At 40.9% G+C, this 25,144-nt stretch overlaps 1 protein-coding gene across 4 annotated transcripts in view; it reads left to right on the top strand.

The window, feature by feature from the left end:
- Positions 1 to 506: 506 nt before the first annotated feature.
- SGMS2 (sphingomyelin synthase 2) overlaps positions 507 to 25,144 on the top strand; it is a 61,682-nt gene continuing 37,044 nt past the window's right edge. The window contains exons 1-3 of one of the 4 annotated variants that reach the window (XM_054065453.1): positions 507 to 525; positions 3,199 to 3,255; positions 5,005 to 5,036. The gene's annotated coding sequence lies outside the window, so the exon portion shown is untranslated. Of the gene's footprint in view, positions 526 to 3,198; positions 3,256 to 3,982; positions 4,000 to 5,004; positions 5,037 to 23,183; positions 23,600 to 23,667; positions 24,074 to 25,144 lie in introns of those variants that run through there. The other 3 variants (XM_054065454.1, XM_054065455.1, XM_054065452.1) reach the window with 3 other exon arrangements.

A 25,144-nucleotide genomic window follows, 5' to 3' on the forward strand; every position in this document is an offset into this window, starting at 1 on the left:
GGCTCCTGTATACGCTCATAAAACCCACTTTGCTCCCCAGGGACGTTCCCTGAGTAGCAATGGTTTTCATGTCTTAGCTCAAGAGAGCTCTGCTTCAGCAGAATGGAAAGGAGTTCCCGTAGTTTATGGACCTATCACACCTTTGTACAACTGCACAAACCCGAGGGTTTTGTTTGCCCTAAAGCCTAGCTGGTTTTGCCAAAAAAAAAAAAAAAAAAAAAGAGACCAACAGAAAGCAATTCTCTTTATAAGCCTTGCCCCGAGCATCTTATAAACAACAGGGGAAAGTCATAACGTGAAAGCAGCTCTTGGACTCCCTTATTTACGATGGGAACAACCTACAAAAGGCTAAATAAAGTAACTCCTAGCCGGTTTTTCACCCCAAGCCTCGGGTTCTGCGTTTCGGTGCCCTCGTTGGGGCGGATGCTCGCCCCTGCTCGCCGCCCGCTGCCGGGAACCGGTGTCACCCCCTTGCAATGGGACAACCCCCCCGGGACGGTCTTTTGTCCCAACTCCCCAGGAAGGGTGAGCCCAAGGGACGCCGAACTGGGGATCTGAGCCCGGGCGAGTGCGGGAAACGCGGGGGGCAGCCCCGAGCCTCGGGAAGCGAGTATGCTCCGTGCATCCCGCGGGGGAAGGGTAGGCAGGAGCGGGGGAGGGAGGAGAGAGGAGGGAGTGGAGCCGGGGAGGGCGGCAGGAGCAGGGGGAGGGGGGGAACACCCAAGGGAGGGGGGCAGGAGCCGAGATGGGGGGGGGGGGCAGGAGTCAGGAGAGGGGGGCAAAGCCGAGGGAAGAGGGGGCAGGAGCCGAGGGAGGGGGGCAGGAGCCGGGGGAGGGGAACTGGAGCCGAGATGGGGGGGCAGGAGCTGAGGGTGGCTGAGCAGGAGCCGGGGGAGGGGGGGCAAAGCCGAGAGAGAGGGGCAGAAGCCGAGGGGGGCGGTGGGGCAGGAGCCGGGGGAGAGAGGGCAGGAGTCCAGGGAGAGCTGAGGCAAAGCTGAGATGAGGGGAGCAAGAGCCGGGAGAGGTGGGGCAGGAGCCGAGATGGGGGGGCAGGAACCAGGAGAGGAGGGGCAAAACCGCAGGGGGGCGTAGGAGGCGGGGGAGGGGGGGCAAATCGGGGGTAGGAAGGGCAGGAGCCGAGGAGGGAGGCTCGGGTATCGTCCCTAAGCAAAAATCATAGAATCACCAGGTTGGAAAAGACTTTGGATCATTGAGTCCAACCATTCCTATCTGCCCCTAAACCATGTCCCTGAGCACCTCGTCTACCCGACTTTTAAACACCTCCAGGGATGGGGACTCCACCACCTCCCGGGGCAGCCTCTGCCAGAAAACCCTTTCTGTGAACACCCCACGGTTTCCCTCTTCCAGTCCAAGCCCATGTAGCCACCCCACCCCCCCTCCGCTCCCCACAAAAGCCGGCTTGTTTTATCCAGGATCCTCTCCATGTGCTCCTTCAACTTGGGCGTTCCCACCAAGATGTTCCACTGTAAGGTCATGATTTGTGAGCGCTTCGGGTGGTCTCCTCGGGCAGCCACATGTACAGCCTGTGCTCTCATTTTAAGAAGAAATGGAGAAGCATTTGATTACAAAGGGTGCTTAAACAAGCCTCTTTAATTATGATTTCTTTCTGCTTTACACTATAAATATGGCTGAAGATTACAAAGGGTTGTAAAATAAATACCAAAAGACAACATTTACAATTTTCCACACAGCTACACCCTAAACCGATAATATAAGGAAATCTGTCCAAAACTTTGAAGTGCTATTATAGTTTGTTATATGACAAAACACTAGGGTTTCTATGTATTTATTTAGCCACCTACCACTCCCTCATCAAGTTTTAAATCCATGTGCTTGCTATTTAGAAAAACATAATATTAAGGGGAGTTGTATTTTCAGCTTATTTGTATTACAAAAACATTAAATGAAAGCAAATCCTAGTAACAATTTATCTTTGACTTGTATGATAAAATCAAGATCTGCTTTTCATCTTTTATAAAGGGGGAGGAAAGGAAGCCTTTGATCTGATACACCTATTTTCTCCTTAATTATTTTCCTCAAACTGAATGCCTTCCCTATGATTCTAGAAATTAACTTTTTTAAAAGTATATTTTACCTTGGATCCCATTAAATAACAAAAAAAAAAAAAAAACCAAACCACAAAAAGACAGATTTGTAGTAGTATTTCTGCTCATTTGGGAGCACGTTGAAAGCAGCAGTAGGTAGAGATTATCTAGGCTAGACATAAGGAGGAATTTCTTCACTGTGAGAGTGGTGAGGCACTGGCACAGGTTGCCCAGGGAAGCTGTGGATGCCCCATCCCTGGAGGTATTCAAGGCCAGGTTGGATGGGGCCTTGGGCAGCTTGACCTACTGGGAGGTGTCCCTGCCCATGGCAGGGGGGTGGGAACTGGATGATCTTTAAGGTCCCTTCCAACCCAAACTATTCTATGATTCTATGATCTAAGTTAACAAAATGATGTAATAAAGCAACTTAAATTCCACAACTATTACATTATTGCGGCTGTTGAAATTATATCTCAAGACTGGATTATTTATTTATTTATTTATTTAGTCTGAGGAACTTGTCAGGTTGCATGGCCTGCTTTGTGTTTTAATCTGTTTTTTTCCAAGCTGTATCTTATTTGCAGTTCTCTGTGATCTTCCCACCCTAAGCAAAATTGCACTTTTGCTTCAGATTGACATCCTACATTGTGACTTCACTTTGGAGCATTATCGTATACTTCTTGTATAGTTTAGTCCACTGAAGTTTATGGAAACACCTTAATGGATCTGAATTATCTCAGTCAGGTACTGGCTGAAGCATCAGGTTGTTTATTTCTCAGGAACAAATAGTAAACTTCTCCAGTAGCAGTGGATTTGATATTTACCATGTTACACAGCTTCTTTTTTTTTGCTATATTTATAAGTAAGCCATTTGTTTTATATGGGAAAACTTGAGTAGAATCCACTGAAGTCATGTAGTTTGGCTGCTAAGCACTTGAAGAAAGCTAAAAGAAAACATTTGGTTTAAACACTGGATTGTAGTGGTATGTTCTTGGAACAAGAACAAAAATATTTTGCCATTAAATGAAAATATTTTTAATTACAGGAGAAACCACACTGAGTCTGTAATGCCTATTTGAAAGCTTGTGTGTACAGAAATGCATTAACAGTAAATTTCAAATGTTCCCATCAGGTGGCTACCATGCATTGGATGGGATTCCTAGTGCAAATAGTTCTACAGGAATATATAGTAAGTTCTTACAAATACTATTAGGAGCTATGTTGCCTCATTTAAAACAGTTCTGACAATCACTGTTATCTATGCCTCTAAAAATTAATGAAATTGTAGTGCTATGCGCAGAGGTGTGTAGCAGCACTGATAGATGCATGCTCCAGACATCCCTGTATATGAAAAGATAACTGATGCTGAAAAGTTTGGTTTGTGAACATGCCACAACCTTTTTTTTTTTAAAGGAGGTGCTTACAGACAAGCTAACCTGAAATTTAGTGTTTCTGCAATAGAAAATTGCAGCTAGCAAAGAGCACACAGTTGGTCTCTTCTGTAATTTTAGACAGAAAGGGAGTAACACTAAACCAGTTAAAACCACTAACCCAACTGCAGTTACTCAAATAATTTACTGACATTAAATTACTGACACACAAGAGCAGAAGTGTGGGTACTTGTGAATGTGCGATAGGATTTATCATACACATAGGAGTTCTCACCTCAGCTCTCAGTTTCCAAGGAACAGAATAGAATTTTCCAGTATTATTGCTTTCCCTTCACCATGTATGTACTAAGCTCAACAGGGGCTTAATGGAACTATGGCGTGCTGCTAATCCTGTTTATCAGTTCTCTGCCTAAAATCCTTGAGGAATATTTGAACTTTTATAACTGTAGCAATGAAGATGAGAGGAAGAAGACCCTCTATGAAGTGGAAAGAAAGGCTTTAGGAAATGTCTTTCAATGTTCCTTACTGGAAACCCAAAGAAGGTAGTTTTTTGAGATTTCTTATTTCATGTAATACTCCCCCAAATACAGATTCTGCCTAAAAGTCTCTTAAGTCGATTATCAGTGCAGCCAAAACATTATGTGGTGTGTAGGTGCAGGCTCCTCCAGTTTAGGAGTAGTCAAGATGAATGCTTTGTGTTGGTTCTTTGAAAAACATCACTGTCAGCAATCTAGATCCTAAGACTTTTCTCCCAATACCAAAAATTCAGTGGGTGCTACAGACTGTGAGGAAAAAAAATAAGACTACATTTGAAATGAGAGATTGTTATTAGTGCTCACTAATTTTGGTTTCAGATTATTTAACTTGAAGCTGTACGTCATTGCCTCTTTCAGGACACAGAAAAGAAACTACCTTTAATGTGTTCTTTGGACAACCCAGATCTGTCTGATAGGGTCAGTCTCATCTCATTTAACATATCAGGAAAAGCTAGTTGTCTACTCTTCTTCTATAGTTATAAGAAAGAGAAAAGAAATTACTTATCCAAGCTGCTTTTGAATGGCTTGTGTTGATTTCTGTCTGTTTAGATTGGGTACAGAAAGTCTACGTAACTTAATGTAAATATCAAAGTTTTAGAAAGCCAAACCAAACAAGATGACTTCCATAGTATGCAACTTGGCTGCATCTCTTTCCTATAAAGATTAGCAATATTGGAGAACAGCTTTAATCTTTCAAGAGCTAGTGGCATGAATGTATTTATCTATGTATGTATGTTTATAAAAATATTCATTAACAAATATTTAATATGTAAATAATTAGGAATTTACAGTGAAGAGTATGAGGAATCAGACAATCCAAGGGGTGGTATCAATAGGACATTTAAGTCAAATGATAAACCATAACTATTTGAATAAGGTTGATCTATTTTTATCTTTATAAATGTGATCTATCTAAAGGCAAGTTACATGGGAGTTTATGGGGAAACTGAAAAATAATGGGCTTTGGATTGTAATTATTAACATAAATTTTATTGTTCTCCCTCTTTATAGGTCTTTCTGGACATGCTTCACTAAAATTAAGGGTAAGTAAATACATCTGGATTTGGTAGAGAGTAGTAATCTGAAAACAGTCTAAGCTGAACTCCATTTTCCAGCATCTAATCCATTTTCCAGTTCAACAGTACAGCTTTAATTAGAGTAACATGATTTGTAATGCATTAAAGCAGTAGGAAAGGCTATGCTAGATCTGGATCAACACAACAAGAAAGTGAAAAAAAACCCAAAATCCCAAAGACTTTCCATAGCACAAATTAAAATCCTGGAATACCTTGAGTGTTTCATGAGAAGTTAATGGCATTAATGCATCTTGAGAAACACCTTTAAATCCAGCTGATTTTGCATGTTTCAGCATGTAATCCCTTTACAGTTGTCATGGAGTGATTGTGCTTTATAAGTAAAATTTTTTTCTCATTGCTATACGTAACCTAATCCTCCAATGTCTTATATGCTGTAGAAAATTTTATATTGGTAACTGAAATCGTATACGTAGTAGAGCTGTAAATTATGTCTGCAGTGTTTTGAAGGGAAACAAGTTAGATTCAAATGAACTAGCACAGCTACTGGATGCAGCATAGCCATGGCAGCAAGCAGTTCAGTGTCAGCTGTAAAATCTGCCTGTAAAGGTAAGTAAATATTTGGACAACTTGCTGGCACAGAGTTCTTGTGCTACAACGGTTACATTATTTAGCTATTTCATACACTGGTTGGGATGACCTCAGCCTAATAAGACAGCATAGCTGTATGTGTTGGCTTCTCCATGCCTTGCACAACAGACTTGAAAGTGCTCATGAAATGGGAAAGAAATTAAAAACTATACCAGTTATCTATGAGTATTTATATTAATAAGTTAGTAAAAAATGTTATACTGTTATGGATACTTCTAGACTTGAACTGTCAGTATCTTTTCCCTCCCCAGTACTCAAGTATCTCACATTATAGAGGAAGGGATAGTAATTATCAGTGTTTCAGATGAATACTACCAGTTCTTGTATGTCTGTGTTTTCTATAAACAATGTTTTTACATATTCCTCTAATTATTCAGATGATTACTTTACAAAATTATTTTTGTTTCTGCACTGTTAAACTGAGGAGTGCAAGAAGACTGGTGACTTGGACCAGTACTTTTTCAGGGTGCCCACTGAAGGCTGATTCCTTTCCTCTTGAAAATTGCTAACCTCGATCATTTCAGTAAGTTGCTTTATGGTGCGGCCCCTATAGGGGAAAATACACCTGGTAAGACACTATTCAGTGTGTTGAAGAGTGTTAGTCTCAAGCCTCTGATCATTTAATATCCACATGGTTTTGTTTCCTGAAACAAAATAAACAGGCTGGCACTTCTGGGGCAAAGAGAAGTCCCATTGATGTGCCTTCTCAGGCCTGTTATCTAAACTTACTTTTCACCACTGCTTTTATATTCAGTGTCTGAGGGTGTTCTTTACATGATGATTGAGATATTATTAGCAACTGAACAATTGTTAGAAATCACTATAGCTAAGCCAGCTGAATTTACAATTCTGCTGCCCTTAAAGCAGATTTCAGAAAACAGTTTTTTTCTCGAATCTAATTTGGCTTAGACATGAATAATTTACAGGCTGCTTCTACAATACACCGCAAAGGATCAATACAGACATAAAACATACCCACTACTGTATATGCCATCTATTGCAAAATGCCACTCTGTTCTTTTCACAGCAGAAATTGCAAACATAGGCACCAATTCAATACAGATTATTTTCTTTAGATCACACAAGCTATCCGTTAATTCAGTATCTAAGAGTGATTTGTAGTTCTTTTATCTTTCTTCTAATTACAAAATCGTATACCAACAGAAAAAAAAAGGTTTTTTCAGTGCTGAGCTTCTGGAACAAAAAATGGCTATTTGTTTCTTCTCATGGTTTATTTCTATTTTAAGCCTACTCACATATGTTAAAAGTAAGAACCTGTGTTTCTATAATGGGACTAGCAAGGTGTCTAATACCTATTCTGTCATATTTGTGCTTTTATGTACTTATGCACAAAAGAAAACCGGATATTGGGAAATGTGATTATTTAGATGGCCTGTACTTACTTGGCTCTACAGTTACAAATAGAAATGCCTTTGTCTGTGAACATCTTAAGTTCTGCGAAGTACATATAGCAGTCCTTATGCTACTATTATCAGGCTTCAAAAATTAATACTGATGTAAATGATGGTAGCTGGCTCTGTCTAAAATGATTTGGATCTGATCTGAAAGTTCTACATATGAGATGTACGTTTTGTAACTGAAGCAATTTGCACAAATAGAATTCTGGAGAATCTAGAATACACTACTGCCTTAGTATATAACTTAAAAATTTATTTGACTTTAATATCTAACTGGAGTCTAGTTGGCTAATTGCAAAAAGTGGACAGAAACCAGTGTGAGTGGATAGTGCTACTGTAAACAGCAATATCTTAAGATAGATTCCATTTACAACACACCCAGTATTCATGTTTTTTACTGTGAAACCTCAATTTTTTTTTTTCTAGAATATGTATATGCAAAGTTTACCACTCACCAATGCAAGATAACATCACAGTCAAGATTTGCCTGGTTCCAAAAATAGCATAAAATTTATATTTTTAAACTTTTTTTAATTTTGGAGAAAATAAATATTTAGAAGCAGTGCTTATTTTATAATCAAAACATAAATTTTTCCAAACTCCCAAGTCTGACAGGCTTTACTAGTTCTGGTCTTCAAGTTTCGGCGACGAAGCAACACAGGATTTACCCTTGGGGTAAACTGTTTGTGTAATATCCAATATGTGAGTATGTGAAGTATAATACAAACTTACCCTTCCCCAGATCTAGCCATTATTGTTAAAATTTAAATAAGAAAGTAATACGCACATACACTTTCATTTGACCTTGGCTTCTGTCACCGTTTTAAACCACATTCTTCTACTGCCTCTGCTCCTGAGAGGCGCTCTAGGGCATTTTATATTCTGGATTAAAACTAATGTTCCCCTGCTGCCCTTATGGGGGTAGTATGTATAACAATGGAATGGCTCAGCACTCCTCGTGCAGGGTCTTAAAACCTAGACAGCTACCATGAGGATCTAGTGATGTTTCTAACTTGTGCTTTTTCCTTTACAACTTAAATGTATCCTTCAGAAGCATTCATCAGTTTTACCTCTCCCCATTCCCATTATCTATACTGGAGGGAAAAAAAAAAAAAAGAACCTCATTTCTCTTCCCTTGGAATAGTTTGGTTTCACTTGCAATGTCAGCAGAGAAGTACATGTCTTTGGAAGGTATTAGTTAATTCTGTTGTCAATGTTAGGGGTTCAGAGACACCAACAGCTGTAGCAACAGCAGCAGTGACAGCAGGCCACTACTGGCAGTCGCAGCTTTTGTCCCTGTGTTAGATTATGCATCATTTTGAAATCAATCACTCATGAGGAGCAGTTCACATACGACAGAAATTCCTATTGAAAACTCCTGTTCTAACAACGGAGCAGAAAGTATGCCTTTTGATGCCACTTCTTTTTTTCTACTTAAAAGACTATGAATATTTTTAAATGCCAGATATGATAAGACTCAGTCTTCAATTTACACTGCCATAGTCTGGTAGACCTTCAAGAAGTTCCTCACATTTCACTTGAGCTATGATAAAATGTATTAAAAATCTCTACTGCTCCAGTGTGCCAAATCACCTTCCACGAGGAGAGCTAAATACAATGCATATAAGCTTGTTGAGTATTATTTCTTGAACATCAGGGCTAAACAATTTCCTATATATTCTAATTGCAGTGGTACATGAAGGAAATACAGGGAAATGTTTTAATCATTATTAGGCAAATGGACATTTCTTGCACAGACTATTAATACATCTTTTAGTTGTCTTGAAGATGGATTCTGCTGTATCTGTTCTGTTGTGATATTTTAATCATTTTGTAATTCTTTTCCATGCTTGTCCTTACTTATAAATTATCGCCTCATTTTGTTCTAAAATATTATGTTTTCTCTTTCTATATCACTATACACAGATTTGCATCTCAGGAACAACCCTTTTTAGGCACTGTGGCACAACATTACTCTAATAATTAGCTAACTTCCACATCAAAGTGCAGTGCTAGTGGTAGCTCAGCTTCAGAATTGGACTATAGCATCCTAAAACCTAATGGATGTAGATTTGTGGCAGTGCTTCTGTCACCACAAAAGCACCTGATCAGTAATTGTGAAGGTCAGGTGGACAAAAGAGGTCAACATGTCATTTGCTGTACAGTGGCCAAAAGCAGTGGGTGGAAGGAGGGTTTCCACACTCTGGGACAAAATGGAGTTTATTCAGCCCCTCACGCTCTTGCATCAAAGACTGAATAAGTTAATAATTTAGACAAAAAATGTGGAAACAGACATCCGCACTAGTAATGTTGCTTGTTCTTTGCAAATGTGAACCTTCTTTCTGTGAACTTAGCTTGGACAGCACAAAAAGTGGTCTCATTAAAGAAAGGAGCGTCTCTCTTGCCTCATCTTTACCCATTGTCATCAATCACTCACACAAAGAGAACGCAACATGAATACAATGTTCTTCTTACACCTTACTCTTAGAGTTTTTTCTAACAGAGTTTAATCCAGTTTAAAAGGGTTTAATCCAGTTTAAAGCAGTTTTTTAAACTTGTATCATTTCACTGAGCTGATTTGAAGCACAGACACAAATAGGGTGGTTTTTTTTCATAGCAAATAAAGCATTAAATTGTAGCACTTAGGTAGGAATGAATACCGTGGGAAGAGGTGTTTGGGGGGGCAGAGGGTAGCAAGAACCTCTTTAATTGGCTTTGCCATTCAAGGAAACTGCAGTGTCGGGTTTAGTTGGTGGTATGAAATGCTAGTTCTTCAGAATAAAAACATTTTTACCTTTACCTTGCATCCAGTTTTTAGAGATGAGAATGCCTTCAGCAACTGACAAAGCTTGAGAAAAGCTGACAAAGCCCAGCAAACTTCCTTAATGGTCACATATGTGGGTAATAATTACTGTTACAATGGAAGAATTTAAAAAGTTAAATCACCGTTCCCTACCTGCACCTACCATCTGTTACCTGCACTTGATGTATTATGCAAATTATAAACAAAGTGCATACAGTTAGCTCTGCTTTCTTTCTTTTTCCATGCAGTAACATTTTCTCCTGGTGTTTAGTGTACATCTACTTAGGATCCAAACAAATACTTTCAATGATAAAGGCCCTTTGATAAAGGGCTGGACTGCATGACCTCCAAAGGTGCCTTCTAACCTAACCTCTGCTATAATTTACAGTCATCTGTCTGTGCCTTAAATTACTTTGTGTTTCAATCAGAAGATGGAAATACTGTAAGCCAAACAATAAGAATAGAAAATGGATACGCTGTATAAATTTATGGGTTTGTATACACTTGTAATATTTTAAAACTTAGTTTCCAGACTGACTTGTTTGAAATATAATTTTTAATGTGTTTATCGGCTGAGCTGCTCTGTATTAACTCTAAAAAAGTCATTTATCATGGAAAGCTTGCCCCCAAGTTAATTTTAGAGGTGCTAGCAAATGCTGCTGTTATAAAGCCTCTTTTCCTGTTTATGGTAAGAACAGATCTTCTCTTTCCCTCGTACTTATTATCTTGCCAAACCCAGAGGTCATTAGCAAGGTGAATCTCTGTTTTTTCAGTGCTGCTGTCAATATAATTTTAGGAAACACACACAACTGCTGTATAATACAAGTTTTCACATGGAAACTTATGAAATCTTCAAATAGTTACAGAAACAATATTCTAGTCCACATTTTTCCCATTGCTGTTATTGATGTTCTTTGTATCTAGTATGTTTCAACCATATATCCCATAAAGAGGTCTCTGCCATTTCTCTTACACAGTTTCTGCAGACTAGGAAGGGGGTTCTAAAAGCTTAAATAGTTGCACCTAATAGAAGTTTATATCCATTAGGGATTAGGATGTTATGGCTCATATCTTATCTCAGCTAACATTACCAGGACTTAAATAATACAAGCAATATACCTGTATAAAAAACCACCACAACCTATTTAGTATATAATTATTCAAAACCCTGGGAAGTCAATAAATACATAATACAGACAAACTTAACTTTTCATTCGTATTCAATAATACAAGTGGAGACATACAGTCAGTTTTCCAGGTTTTCACCTTTAGGTGAAAAAAATGAACAGATAACTACAGAGAAAAATTAAGTTGTTTTTTTTAAAAAAAATATGTATACATTTATTTGAGGTTTTCAAAATACAGACCCAGCGCATCAAAGTCTTTGACAGAGGAGGCTGGTCACAGATCCCTTGTAACTGGGCTGTCAAAAAACAGTGAACAGTCATAAAGTATAATTAGAAGCAACTTGCCCAACATCACAATGCAGAGCTGGAAACAGAATTCCAGGCTTCTATTTAAAAATTGTAGGATAAACAATGTCCCCTATCTTCTATACAGTTTGAGATTTTTTTATCTTTTTTTGCATGCTAACAAAGTTTAGCATAACGCTGTGGCTTATGTGGCCTTCTTTCCCTCTGTAGCATTCTGGGAACAATGTTATAATATGGTCATGTTAAAAGGATATTTCCAGCACTTTCAGATTCTGAAGTTCCTTCTCATACTTTGTATACCACAAACTTGATCTGTCTCAGATCTGTGCAAGCACACACACAGTCACTCCCCCTATTAATAACACATCTGAATTCTGGGCTTATTTCAAATTTCCAAGATTTATTTATTCTAGACATACTAGGTTTTCCTCTGATAAAAATTAGAGAGAGATTGGCTTACCCTATATAGATCACTGAGCTGAAGTCAGGAATCCTCATCCTGTTTCCGATGTGCAGCTAAACCTTGGAGAAGCCATCACTGTACAACCTTATTTTTATCTGATAACTGGGAAAATCTTCTAAAGATGTATAAACCTTTATAAAAAAGCCTGGAAACATCTGGATAAAAAATACTGAATATTATATTACTAATAACAAATGCTTTGAAAAATTAACTGAATATCCATTACATATTAAACTTTCAAGAAGGACGAAAAACATTAAAATTCTGTAAAACTTACATTAACACTTATAACACTTATAAATTCACAGTATGGAAAAATTACCACATCTTTATTTTCTTAAACTAGTTTAGTTCATTATTCTTCAACAAAGTCTTAACTTTTTTTCCCCTTGAGGATCATACAAAGAAAAGAAGGTAGGTCATACAAACCTTGAATGAAAACATCAATATACAGGAAGCACTGCAACCATCACAAAATTTGCAGAGCAAAGGGAAGAAGCAGCAGAGGAAGAAGAAAATAATAATGACCAGGGAAAGTTACAGGGAATTTAGGCAGAAGAGAAGCAGTCATAGTGTATATGCCTCAAGACTTTGATTCTAGTAATTCATGACTGGGTTTGATTCTAAAATCAGTTAGAATTACCATTTTTTATAAATGAATAGTCAGTGTGAAAATGCAATATTTATAACTATAACTAATGTTGACAAATATATTATTCTCACACTACAGCTTCTGTTCTTTGTAAAGAAAATTTAAGTAGTCATTTTAAATATTGCAGAACATAAATTGTTGTTGTTCTCAACCTTTTCCATGTGTAATCCCAAATTAAAGAAAAAGGGGCCACAGGGTTTTCTCTCATTTTATTTTGGAAACTCCCTCCTAAATCAATATAAAGAAAAAGGTGGCAGTCATGATCCATCACTACTTCAGTGCTAAGGACTGAAATAAAATGTGATTCTGGATTTCTCGTAAGAATCTTACATCCACAAAATATTTCTGAATATTTTATAATTTAGAAATTCAGTAGAACGTCCAGGATTTTATCAGTGACCTGCAGAACGTAATGGATTTACATTAATATAAAAATTTTTAATACAGTACCTTCCTAAGCACTTTACACATTTAGTAGACAGACACTAAGAGCACAGAATAAATTTGTCAGAAGAGAAGCCTTAGGGAGGACCTAGCAGCAGCCTTCCAATGTTTAAGAGAAAGTTACCAACCAAGAGTTTGATGCCAGGCTCTCTGCAGAGGGGCAGGAAAAGAGAATGAGGGACAGCAATTACAATCTGAGAAAGGGAATTCCAGATAGATATAAAGAAAACATATTTCAGTATGTTATATTTAAGCATTGGAACAGGTTTCCCAGAGGGACCGTGAGGTCTCGGAGGTTTTTAAGACCCAACCAGACAAAGCCCTGGGCAGCCTGGCCTGAATTCAGTGTTTACCCACTGGAGGAGGGAGCTGCACTAGGTGACTCTTAGATATCCATTCCTGCCTGCTTGAGTCTTTGATTCGATTTGCAGCTAACCTGGGCACTGAATGTGACAACTTTTTAATAGGCAGCATGCAGCAGTGCTTAAGAGTTTAGGACAGAAAGCAAGATTTACCTCTGACACTCTCAAGAATAATGGGGCTAAGCAGAACAAGTAGGCAAACTGCAGTCCGCTTTGCTCCCAGTAACTGAAATAAAAAACAATGAACACACTACTGTTTTCATTTAAGCTTCTTTGGGCAGTCAGAGTCAGCAGTACTTGCATGCATCCCATTTGTGCCCTAGTCTGCCAGGTATTTTTGAGAGGATAGTGGCATACAAACTTTGCCATATGAGAAAGTAATGTCCAGAAATCCATTATATGGATTAAAATGTAATTCTACAGGTGAACTTTAAGTATTGCATCTGTTTTTAGAGAAATATACAGGAAGCAAAAATTATCCCAGGAGTTGATGTCTGCATAAAAGTACTCTTAGGCAGGAGCTCTCTGGTTCAAAGGCAGTCAATTCCAAATTATTCTAGAGATACGAGGAGTATAAGATACTTGTATTCTACTTTACTTTCCAGATTTTGTATTTGGGATATTTTTTGCTGTAGGAGGTATCTTGTGCCTACCCTAAAAATCTGGGTTTCCCCACTTTCTCTCTGTAATAGTAATCAGAAACACAACAAGGACATGTATACCAGGAACTGTCCCTGCTTTTTCCTTCTTGCCTCCATATGGAAGCAAGATAGCAACTCCTCAAGATGCAAAGAGGGGCATTTTGAATGAGTAATAATAGGTTTTAAAAAGAGATTTTAAAAAGATCTCAGTACCTCTAAATACAGTGTTTACCTAACTTACATAATCAGTGCAGCATGAAGTCTTCAGGATTCATTACGTAGACTTCACTTACGGCTCTCAGGTGATGTGAAAATACTTTTCCACTGTATTGTGGGTTGTGCCATCCTTGGCCTGCACCTGTCCCAGGCCCCAGCAGAAAGGCATAGAAGGAGGAGGTTCTAATTAACTAACTCACAATTACCACAATATCCAGTTTAGCAAAGACTGCCTCCTATGGCATAGTTCTCTGTTGTTGCAATATTTTTCTATTGTTCTCATTAGCCTTTTCCTAAACATTTTTGTGAATAAAGCAATGAAATTATAAAACAATGTTTAGAAAACACAAGTATCGAGCAGAGTAGGAATTAGAGATTTGACTGAGAGCACACAGTGCATATTTATGGGGGGATTGCCTTAAAAAAAACCATAGGCACTTCAGGTTTTCCAGAGAAAAATGCTTACGTGCAGTTATTTCTGCGAGGTGATTTTGGTTCAGTGAAACATTAAAAAGCTGCTGCTTTTCCGTAATTTCACTTGATCAGTAACTCACTGGGGATATTATTGTCAGGGCTGTGGATGCCAACACTTTAGCAGAGCAGTTATATGATCAGCAAGTTTTCCACAAGTCCTGATTCAGAAAGGAGCACTACTCTCTGATCAGAGCCTAATATTCATTGCCTTTCTTGAAACGAAAGCTAAGCATCGTCATATTTCTGGTTTCAGTATAGTTCCTTTTTCAAAGCCTATCAGCCTGTAGATCTTTCATACTTTCATATTTCTTACATCTGACCCTCAACTGGCACAATGCCAGTTGAGCTCAGTGCATAATTAATCAGTATCGATTATATTCATACTAGCTACAAGATTCCCATCAGCTTCAGACTGCAGAATATTCTTCCGTTGCCATCTTACTTTCTGTTGCCTTTCCTAGTGTGTGCAGCCTTGGAGACATCTATATTTACAACTTCTTGTGATTTATTTATAAGAGCAGAAGAACCTCCACTCTTAACAATGAAGACATCTCAAAGGTCTGCCTACATATAAACTTGTAGTACCTGAAGCCAAGATTTTGCTCTAGTGTTTTCCTTTGAGATATTTCATGGCAAACGGTCAACCTCCTCATCTCTTCTGAGATCTGCCCCTCTTCTCAAGCTAGCAACCCGAGAACACTCTTCATCTTTTTTTCTCATCAGATTATAGGAAGAACCCTTCTCCCTTTATTATGACTCATCCTTTCTGCATCCTCCTCCAAACCAATTAAAATATCTGAATCAAAGGAAAAGATGCTTTAGAACAGGTTTTTACAACAGTTAATGTACATTTGGCAGAGCATAACACTACCCAGATCCCTTTACTTTGGCTTCACGCCATCAGAAGCCATCTAGTCACATCTGTCTGATGATACATGCAAACTGGCATAAAGACTCACCAGGAAGTGCTTTTCAGTCTAAAAAACATCCATTAATCAACATTTTCTTAACTGGGGCTTTTGTGCCAAATCTCTTGGCCATGACTCTCCATAAGTAGAACCAGGGTATTTTGCTCCCTTGTAAGAATAAGCCCCAAATTACGTCTGCATACATTTAAAATACAGTGCAACAAAGGTCTACATGCATCTTTTCAGCAAACACATTTGACTTTGGAGTCCTGTGAAAAAGAAGACATGTTAAAGCCCTGCTAATACACAGACTATCAAAAGAAGCATGTCATATTTGAAATTCAGAACTGATATATGATTCAGCTCTGTCTTTTTCTTTTTCCTATCTCTGAGGTTCATGACTCATTTACTTACTTGAAGGATATCTGTCAGAATGTCTTAAGCTATTATTTCACAGTCAGACTTTATTCTACAGTCTTACACAAAGTAATAGCAAGATTTCTTTTGAGACTGTTTTGTATACCTTCTAGTATTTTTCCTGAAAGCTTTTAAACTCTTGGAGAACTAGGCATGGAATCATATTAAGGTCTTGCATATTTCAGGAGCATCATACCCTACACACAAAAATCCCCCACCAAAAGCAGCTATCTTCTGGTGTTAAGTGCATGACTTTATTAAGCCCTATTTGATTGCTAGTCCTTTTAAATAAAAGGAGAAAAAAGCATCACCTGTTATGCTAGGCACTAGGCAGAAAGAATAAAAGCAAGTAGTTTGGAAGGGTAAGTAGATAAGCAGCTAGAATAGAAGAATCCTGTACTCTTTTCTGACCTTTTCCCAGCTTTTATTGATATTGCCATTGTGTCTCTTATGAAGCTTCTCGCGTTGCCTGCTACCACAGCCAGGACAGCAGATGAGATAGAAGGTTACCCTAGTATGATAGATGTCTCCATATGTTTCATACTGAATTGGTGTTCAGATGATAACAGCAGTCACTTTTTTTTTAAGTAGGCCACCTGTCCCTCATGCAATTGTGTCAGCTGCTTAGGTTTAAAAATAATTTTTGCTAAAGAAAAGTCTTCATACTAATAGAATCTTAAAATGTGAGATAGTGAGATAAAAATTATATTGCTTATAAACTTCAGTGGGAAGGGGTAAATCTTAGCAGTTTTGGATTGCTCATTCACATTCCAATCTTGCTTCCTTTCCCTTCTATTTTATTTTCCTTCCCCAGCTGAATAAGATAAAATTCTACAGAGAGGACATGTGCCCAGACAAAAAGAGATCATCTAACAATTCTTGTTCAGCTACTGTTAGTTTATGTTAAAATTTAGGGGCTTTTTCTTTTGTTTTATTGAAGAAAAGTCCTGTAAACTTCTTGTTGGAGAGGACAGTTGCTAGAAGTCAAAGGCTATTCTGCATCAGATGGGCCTGCTGAGAAAATCCTAAGGTTGAGAAATGAAAAGGAAGCTATACAGGAAAGATGGGACCAGAGAAGTTAGAGAGGAAAACTATTTCAGCACATGTAGAGAAGATAAAGTAGATAACACTGAGTAACAAAGAAAATGGGCTAATTGAGCTGTCAGTTGACTTTGTGATAACTGTTACAGCTAAACAGTCTTCTTTTAATTTTCATGCATTTAATGTTATATCCAGAAATTCTTATCATGTTACAGGAAAGTCTTAATAAGCCTTTTCAGCTGCCTGGCATCATTCTTCTGAACTACTAGTTATTTCCAAAAATGTTACCTGTTTTCCTAAAGAGATTAAGACTATCTCCCATACTTCTGCTTGATGCAGTTTCCTAGAATCACCTTGACTTTCAAACTCGTGGATAGAGATGATAAACTGGAACTTATTTTTATTGTGCTCTGATCTCCCATTGTCCCCCTATACCCTCTATTAAGGAAGAGCCTGTACTCTCACTATTTCTTCTGAAGCCTTTTTTCATACAAGAAAAACATTTTTTCAGATGCTGTTGTTGAGTATAGAAAGAGCTCTGAAGAAGGAGTCAGTGATTTTAAATGTATTTTTAGATACAAAATCAATTTTTGGCTTTGGTCATAAGGGAAACTGGTTTAAAGAAACTGAACCAGTTCTCTTATTTCATAGCTTCTAAAGCATGTCTGATTTCAGGCAGTTTGAATACTAAAAGCATTACTAAAACCAAACAGGCAAAGAGTTCCCCTCCATCCCAAGCCCCACCCCACAGTAGTATTCAGAAGGAAAAACAGGGTAACTTTGCAATGTGGCTTTTTCTGCTTAAATGAAACATTGAGAAGCAACATCAGAGTTTATTTTCAGTTATTGCTCTGTTAAAAAAAGAAAAAAACAAACCCTGTAGTCTAAATCAGCTTTTCTCTTTCACATGAGCTTTATCAGGGAATTACCCAAACCTTCAGCATTTTTTTTCTGACATTATCATAGAATCATAGAATCTTAGAACCGTTTGGGTTGGAAGGGACCTTAAAGGTCATCCAGTTCCAACCCCCCTGCCATGGGCAGGGACATCCTGCTAGATGAGGCTGTCCAAGGCCCCATCCAACCTGGCCTTGAACACCTCCAGGGATGGGGCAGCCACAGCTTCTCCGGGCAACCTTTGCCACTCTCTCACCACTCTTATGGTGAAGAAATTCCTCCTTATATCTAATCTAAATCACAGAATCATAGAATAGTTTGGGTTGGAAGGTACCTTAAAGATCATCTAGTTCTAGCCTTCCTGCCATGGGCAGGGACATCTCATCAACAAGATGATCAACAAGAAGGATGTTGAGGCTCTGGAGCGTGTCCAGAGAAGAGCAACAAAGCTGGTGAGGGGGCTGGAGAACAAGTCTTACGAGGAGCAGCTGAGAGAGCTGGGGTTGTTTAGCCTGGAGAAGAGGAGGCTGAGGGGAGACCTTATTACTCTCTACAACTACCTGAAAGGAGGTTGTGGAGAGGAGGGAGCTGGCCTCTTCTCCCAAGTGACAGGGGACAGGACAAGAGGGAATGGCCTCAAGCTCCATCAGGGGAGGTTCAGGTTGGATATCAGAAAAAAATTCTTCACAGTAAGAGTCATTGGGTACTGGAACAGCTGCCCAGGGAGGTGGTCGAGTCGCCTTCCCTGGAGGTGTTTAAGGAACGGATGGATGAAGTGCTGAGGGACATGGTTTAGGGAGTGTTAGGAATGGTTGGACTCGATGATCCAATGGGTCCTTTCCAACCTTGTGATTCTGTGATCTCCCACCAGGCCAAGCTGCCCAAAGCCCCATCCAACCTGGCTTTGAACACCTCCAGAGTGTTCCCTGCTCCAATTTAAAGCCATCACTCCATGCCCTTGTAAAAGCCTCTCCCCATCTTTCCTGTAGCCCCTTCAGGTATTGGAAGGTCACTATAAGATCTCCCTGGAGCCTTCTCCAGGCCGAACAAGCCCAACTGTCTCAGCCTGTCCTCGTATGGGAGGTGCTCCAAGTTACCCAAGGATATTCTCAAGAAAACATAAGCCTTTGGAAAACAGAAAGAGTCTGGAAAACTTTGTACTTCTGCTGCGCTTTTGGTTATGAAAACAGCTAATACGGCAATTTTTGATGAATGTAAACTGTATAAAGCACTACGATGAGCCTATCCCTGGAGGTGTTCAAGGCCAGGTTGGATTGAGCCTTGGGCAGTCTGGTCTAGTGGGATGTCCCTGCCCATGGCAGGGGGTTTGGAACTGGATGATCTTTAAGGTCCCTTCCAACCCAAACTATTCTATGATTCTATGGTTCTGTGATTCTATGGTTCTGTGATTCTATGGTTCTATGATTCTATGAAGGGGAAACGACGGTGGCAGATTCTGTGAGCCTGAGGCGTTGAAGGAAGGAGAAAGCCCCGACCTTTCAGGGCTGCTTCGAGCACCCCCGAACCGGGACCTACCGGGCTCGCTTTCTCCACCCCCCCCCCTCCTTCCCCCGCCCCCCTCCTTCCCCCGCTGTGGCAGCGCGCGGCGCGGCCGGGCACGTGCGGGGTGCCCCCCCCCCCCCTCCCCCCCGCCCTGCCATTGGCTCGCGGGCGCTTCCCGCCTCCTTTGAAAGCCCGAGGCGGCGGCGGCGCTTTGTCAGTCGGAGCAGAGCGGGAGAGGGAGCAGGTAACACCCTGCCCTGCCATTGGGGAGCCTCGACGGGGGCTCCGAGCATCGCGGGGCTCGTCATGATTTCGAGTTGGTGCGCGTAGGACAGCAGGGCTTGTTTTGGCAGCTTTATGGCGGGGAGGGGTCTTTTTCTTTGTGTGTTTAATAGCATCAGATAACAGGTTGGAAGGGATCTTAAAGGTTGTCTAGTTACACCCCCCCTTCGCACCAGACCAGGCTGCTCAACCCGGCCTTGGACACCTTTAGGGATGAGGCATCCACAGTTTCCCTGGTCAACCTGGGCCAGTGCCTCACCACCCTCATCCTGAAGAAATTAGAATCATAGAATAGTTTGGGTTGGAAGGGACCTTGAAGATCATCCAGTTCCAACCCTCAAATTCCTCCTTACGTCTAGTCTAAATCTGCCCCTCTCCAGTTTATACCCATTCCCCCTTGTCCTATCACTCCATGCCCTGTAAAATCTCTCCCCAGCAGTCCTGTAGCTCCTTCAGGTGCTGGAAGGTTCCTCTAAGGTCTCCTTGAAGCCTTCTGCAGCCTGAACAACTCCAACTCTCTTAGCCTGTCCTATTTATTTGGGTTTAGTTTCTAGTGATTTGTTAAGGTAGGCTTGCTATCTAATCAGCTGAACCTCAAAATGTGTTTCTTGAGGTCCTTGAACAACAGTAAGGTGGTACTGTGTACTTCAGAACCATGATGCTTGCAAAGTAGTAATGGAAAAGCTTGTCTTGTGACTTCTCTTTTGGATTATCTTTTTATCTACTTGACTTCTCTTTTGGATTATCTCTTCATCTACTTTTTCCATTGCCAAAAAAATAGTGACAGTAATGGTGAACCCATAAGGTAAGCTTTTTTTTTCCTCCTTGTTCTAATGCCCTTGATGATGACAAAGTATTAGTGACTTGATTAAAATTAGCTGGAGATGTAGAATTCATGATGTCACTGCTGAAATGCATCTCATTCTGAAATGATGAAACTTATTTTTCTTATCTGTTGATAAGTATTTAGCAAGTGCATGCTGATGAAGAATCTCTCTATGAATTTATATTCCACATACATTTGTCTTTATTGAATTTTATCCTTTCCTAATTGGATAGGAATAGTAAGTCATTCTAGTGGGATGTCCCTGCCCACGTCAGGGGAGTTGGAACTAGATGATCTTTAAGGTCCCTTCCAACCCAAACTGTTCTATGATTCTACTTCATCTGTTTAAAGGTAGGAGTATCAATGAACACCATCATAGATATAATAGAGCTGCTGTGAGAACCAGGGTGCAGAATATAATGTGAGACCTGCACAGAAGTACTTTGTAGGGTGACCCTGATTTATGTGCTACTTGAAGAAAAAGTAAGCAAGAATCATGAGGGACTAAAGTTATAGAGGGTGGGTAGGAGACACTTAAGCGTAGAATGCCAATTGGGTTTTTATCTGCCTTTAAAACAGCTGTAATAAAGGCTACAAATATGTGTGAGCTGATGTATAAGCACATATGTTCTAAATTCATTAATTCTGAGTCTACTTAGGCTGACCACAGTTAGTTATCAAATTTCCACATAGATCTTTGCTATGACTTGGCTACACAGATGCACTTTTTTGTGCTAATATTTACTCAGTCTATAAATTGTAAAGTCAGCTTGAACTAAAAATTCTTATATGGTTCTTGCTTAACCCTGAACAAATCCCGTCTTGCAGCTTTAGTTCTGTCCCACTGCAGAACCAAGCAGGACTCTGGTGGTAGCTGCTTTTGAAAACTGCCTGGGTGTCTCTTTGGAAATAGTCAGAATTTTAATGCACAGGCTGGCTGTGTTCATTTATAGAATTTCTGTTTCCAATAATATCCCTGCTGATCTCATGAAAGGGGGGGGGGGGGGGGGGGGGGGAAATAAACAGTAATGAAAAAGATGCTGGGTTTGTTCCAGCTGAAAGGAACAGCAATTTTTTTTTCCCCTCAAAACTCTCCTCCCTCTCTCCCATCTGCCTCCCTGAGAGGTGAAGAGGGAATGTGACTTTTGTGTTGGTCTCCCCAGGGAGTTTTATGTGCCATAGGTTTCTTTTTCTTATAAAATGTCATCGTTCTGCAAGTCTTAAGTTCTCTCCCTCATAATTTCTGTCTGAAAAGGCCCTTGTGAAGTTAATGTAGTTTAAAGTAATGATCAAGATATGTGCTGCTAATTCCTCTGCCAAGTTTTATGACTTCACAAATGTGCCACTTGCTCTGGAGGGTTTGTTGCTATGCAAGACTTGCAAACCATAGTTACCAAATTAGTTACAGAAAGCCTCCTGCATGCTACTCTTCATAGATGCATCTCTGAGCTCCATGGGGGCGCTGCTTCAATAGGTCACTTGTGTGGATGGGCTTGTAGGGTTGGATGTGAAGCGTAGCCTTGAACAGGGTGAGCTACTGGTATTTTTTGCTCTCAAATGCAGTGCTTCAAGGAATAATATTTAAAAGTAAAGACTGTTTCAGGTGACAGTTGTATCTAAATAATTTAGATAAATGCTAGTAACTTCTCCCTTCTTTCTCTTTAACCTTCCTTAAATGTTTTCTTTGATTAAAAAAAAAAAAGGGCCTCTAACACTTGCTGTATTGATTTGTATGTTTGCCTATGGAAACACTTCTTGCTGTTTTTACTCTTAAACAGTTAGTTACTCTCAGACAATATCCTATTATAGGATGTCTTCAAGTTAAAACCCAATTTTGCAGAGGCTGACATGCATTTAAGTGTATGCAATTAAGTATAGGTATATGTCTTTGTAACCTGTTAAAAGCAAACATTGTTCAGTGCCTGTTCAGTACCTCTTGTTTTTCCAGTTTTCTTTTAAAAGATGCATTACCCAGCTGCAGGAATTGGGGGGGGAGGTGCAGCTGGAGCAAGTAGTGAAGAACGCTGTGAGGCTCCAAGTTTTCCTTGATTCGGTACTGCAGGGGTGTGTGTGTGAATTCACCTAGCGAGAGGGACAGCAGCAGCCCGGCTGTATTGTTTATCTGGGTATCTGGTACTACTTGTGTTAATCTTGCAGGAGAGAAAATAAAATCCTGGCATCTTGTCCATAGCAGCACTCTGCCTGTGGCTGTTAGATCAGGGCACGGCTTTCCCTGTCCCACAGAACTCAATGCAGAAAATGTTTCCATCCTGTGCTGGAATAAAGCAGATTTCTCCCCCTGCCCCCAAGCTTTTGCGGAAAAAAACTGTGTGAGCAACCAGAATAGCCAGTGGCTGGGTGAAGGGGGCTTTCCAGGGCTATAACGAACACGGGGGTCAGAGGCTTTCCAGGGGTGTAACAAACACTGGGCAGGTGCTTTCTTTGCCCCCTGGGGCGGTGCAGCCGGTCTCCCTTCTCCCTGGTGCTTGCGGGAGCTGCTCTGACCCTTTGGCCTCAGGGCAGGAGAGGTGCGCGGCCGCCAAGGCGAGTGGAGGAGCTGACACCACCTTTCCCGTCGCTCCCTCCCCTCGCCGATCACATGTTTGTTACGCTGGAAGACTCCCAACAAAATCTGGTTGCTACGTAATGATGGGGAGCTCTTTCTTTAAAAGGGAAACGAGAGTAAGGGGGAGGGAAACCCCCTCCCCCTTCTGCACCCCGAAAACGGGTGAAACAGGAGAAGTGGGGATTTTAGCTACAGCCACCGTTCATTCGAGAACAGAGAAATTAAGTCCTAGAATGCTTTGGATTGGAAGGGACCTTAAAGATAATCTAATTCCACTCTTCCCCCCGCCATGGGGAAGGACACCGGGAAGCCCATCTCCTAACAAGTGTTCCATGGGCGCGGCGTGGCCGTGCGCGTCCCGTTCTCCCGGCGAGCCGAACCCTTCCCCCGCCGGAGACGTGGGTAGTTTGAGGAGGAGACAGAAGGCGGCTGCGGGCACGGCAGCCGGGATGCGGGCAGCGGCATCCCCGCATCTGCCGAGACCCCGGCTCGGGAGCGGCACCTCGGGCGGGGGCTGGGCAGAGGTCCTGCCGGTTTTTCTAGCCCTGCCCCCGAATAACAGCAGCAGCGCCGGGGTGAGTCACTGTTTGGAAATGGAGTGGGCGGGCGCGCGTGTAAGAGAATGAATGATGTCAGGCGGGAGCGCGGCTCTCGCGGCGAGCATGAGACTCGCGGTAAACACGGCGGCCCCGAGCGAGCGCTGCCCCCGGCGCGGAGCCGCCCTCCCGCGGGCAGCGAACCGCGCCGGGCAGCGTCGCTGCGCTGACGCCCTTAAAGCCAGTCCCCGTCGCCGGGGAGAGCACAGGCTGAGCCAGCGAGGGGAGCGGATTGCCAGGGGAAGGTAGAGGCTGTGGCAAACTTTCTAGCGGCTTCTGCGCGCTGCTGTCTCAGCGCGGGGGGTGTCTGGCCATAAGGAACTGCAAAGCCCAAACCCGAGAGCCCTGGGGCTCCGAAAAAGACTTCCAGCTGCCTTAGAGGAGGAACCACCGGCAGCGCAAGCTTCTGTGTGTGCAGCTGTGCAGATGAGTTGGGAACGGCACAGGTGGAGTGTAAGTATGGCACCCACATTAACGCACCTCAGCGTGTGGGCTGGGAAGAGCGATCCTGCTCTTACTCTCTTCCATTTCTAGAGTATGTTCTTACCTGCCAAATAGTCTTAATTTTACTCTTGAAGACGTCTCCTCAATTAAGGAGGACACCTTCTGTTTTGATGCCTTTGCAAATAGGTAATGCAGGGAACGTTACTTAGTTTGCTGGTGAAATTTGTGTGTCCTTGATGTCGGCAGTGCCTGTGCACAGATTAGAGCAGTACCACGTACCTAGTTGAACGGGAGGGGAGTTCAAAATGCTGAATTTCAGCTCAGGAAGAAGAAAGATTACTGTAAGGATGGTAATGGTGGTGTAAAGGTGCATAGCTGTAGGGTTCGTTTGATGGGTTTTGTTGCTGTAGGTCTGCTTTGTTTGAAGCCACTCTGAAACTTCTGAAGTACAGCTCGACTAAGCTTGACTTGTACCAGAGTACATTTCTATTGACATTGCATGGTTTTTGGCATAAATACTTTTCACAAGGATTTTGAGCTAATGCATAATGCATAAGTTTAATGCATAATCTTCTGGCAAAAATTTGGAAAATCAAGTATCTATCTAGCCTCAAACCACTTAACAGTTAATAATTTATACACAGTTAATTGTATAGGTGAATAGTTCCATAGAGATATTGGCGTAAACTGAGCAGGTGCATGATATTTTGTGAGACAGCAGGCCTCACAGAAGTTTGAGCAAGTGTCACTTTAAGTTGCATTTGTTAAGTGGTTTGCCTAAAAAACCTGCTGCTTTTTCATTACGTTTAATGCAGTTGCTTATATGTATTATTATTTGACAGGGCAGGTTTTTTGGAGATTGTACAGCCTTAGGTTCTTTTTCCTCTATTAAACCAGTAACTTTATTTGAATTTAAATGGTCTAGGGCTTAATTTACTGGAAAAGTCGATATGCTTGCTTCTGTATTTTTTTTTCCGTTGGATGAGATTTACATTACTTTCTTTACATTACTTTTCAGTAAAGAAATAATCAGTTTGATATTAGAGAAACATATACTTGTCTCTCTCGCCTAGAAAAATA

This window comes from Cuculus canorus, chromosome 4 (genome assembly GCF_017976375.1).
Source record: "Cuculus canorus isolate bCucCan1 chromosome 4, bCucCan1.pri, whole genome shotgun sequence".
Classification (NCBI taxonomy): Eukaryota; Metazoa; Chordata; class Aves; order Cuculiformes; family Cuculidae; genus Cuculus; species Cuculus canorus.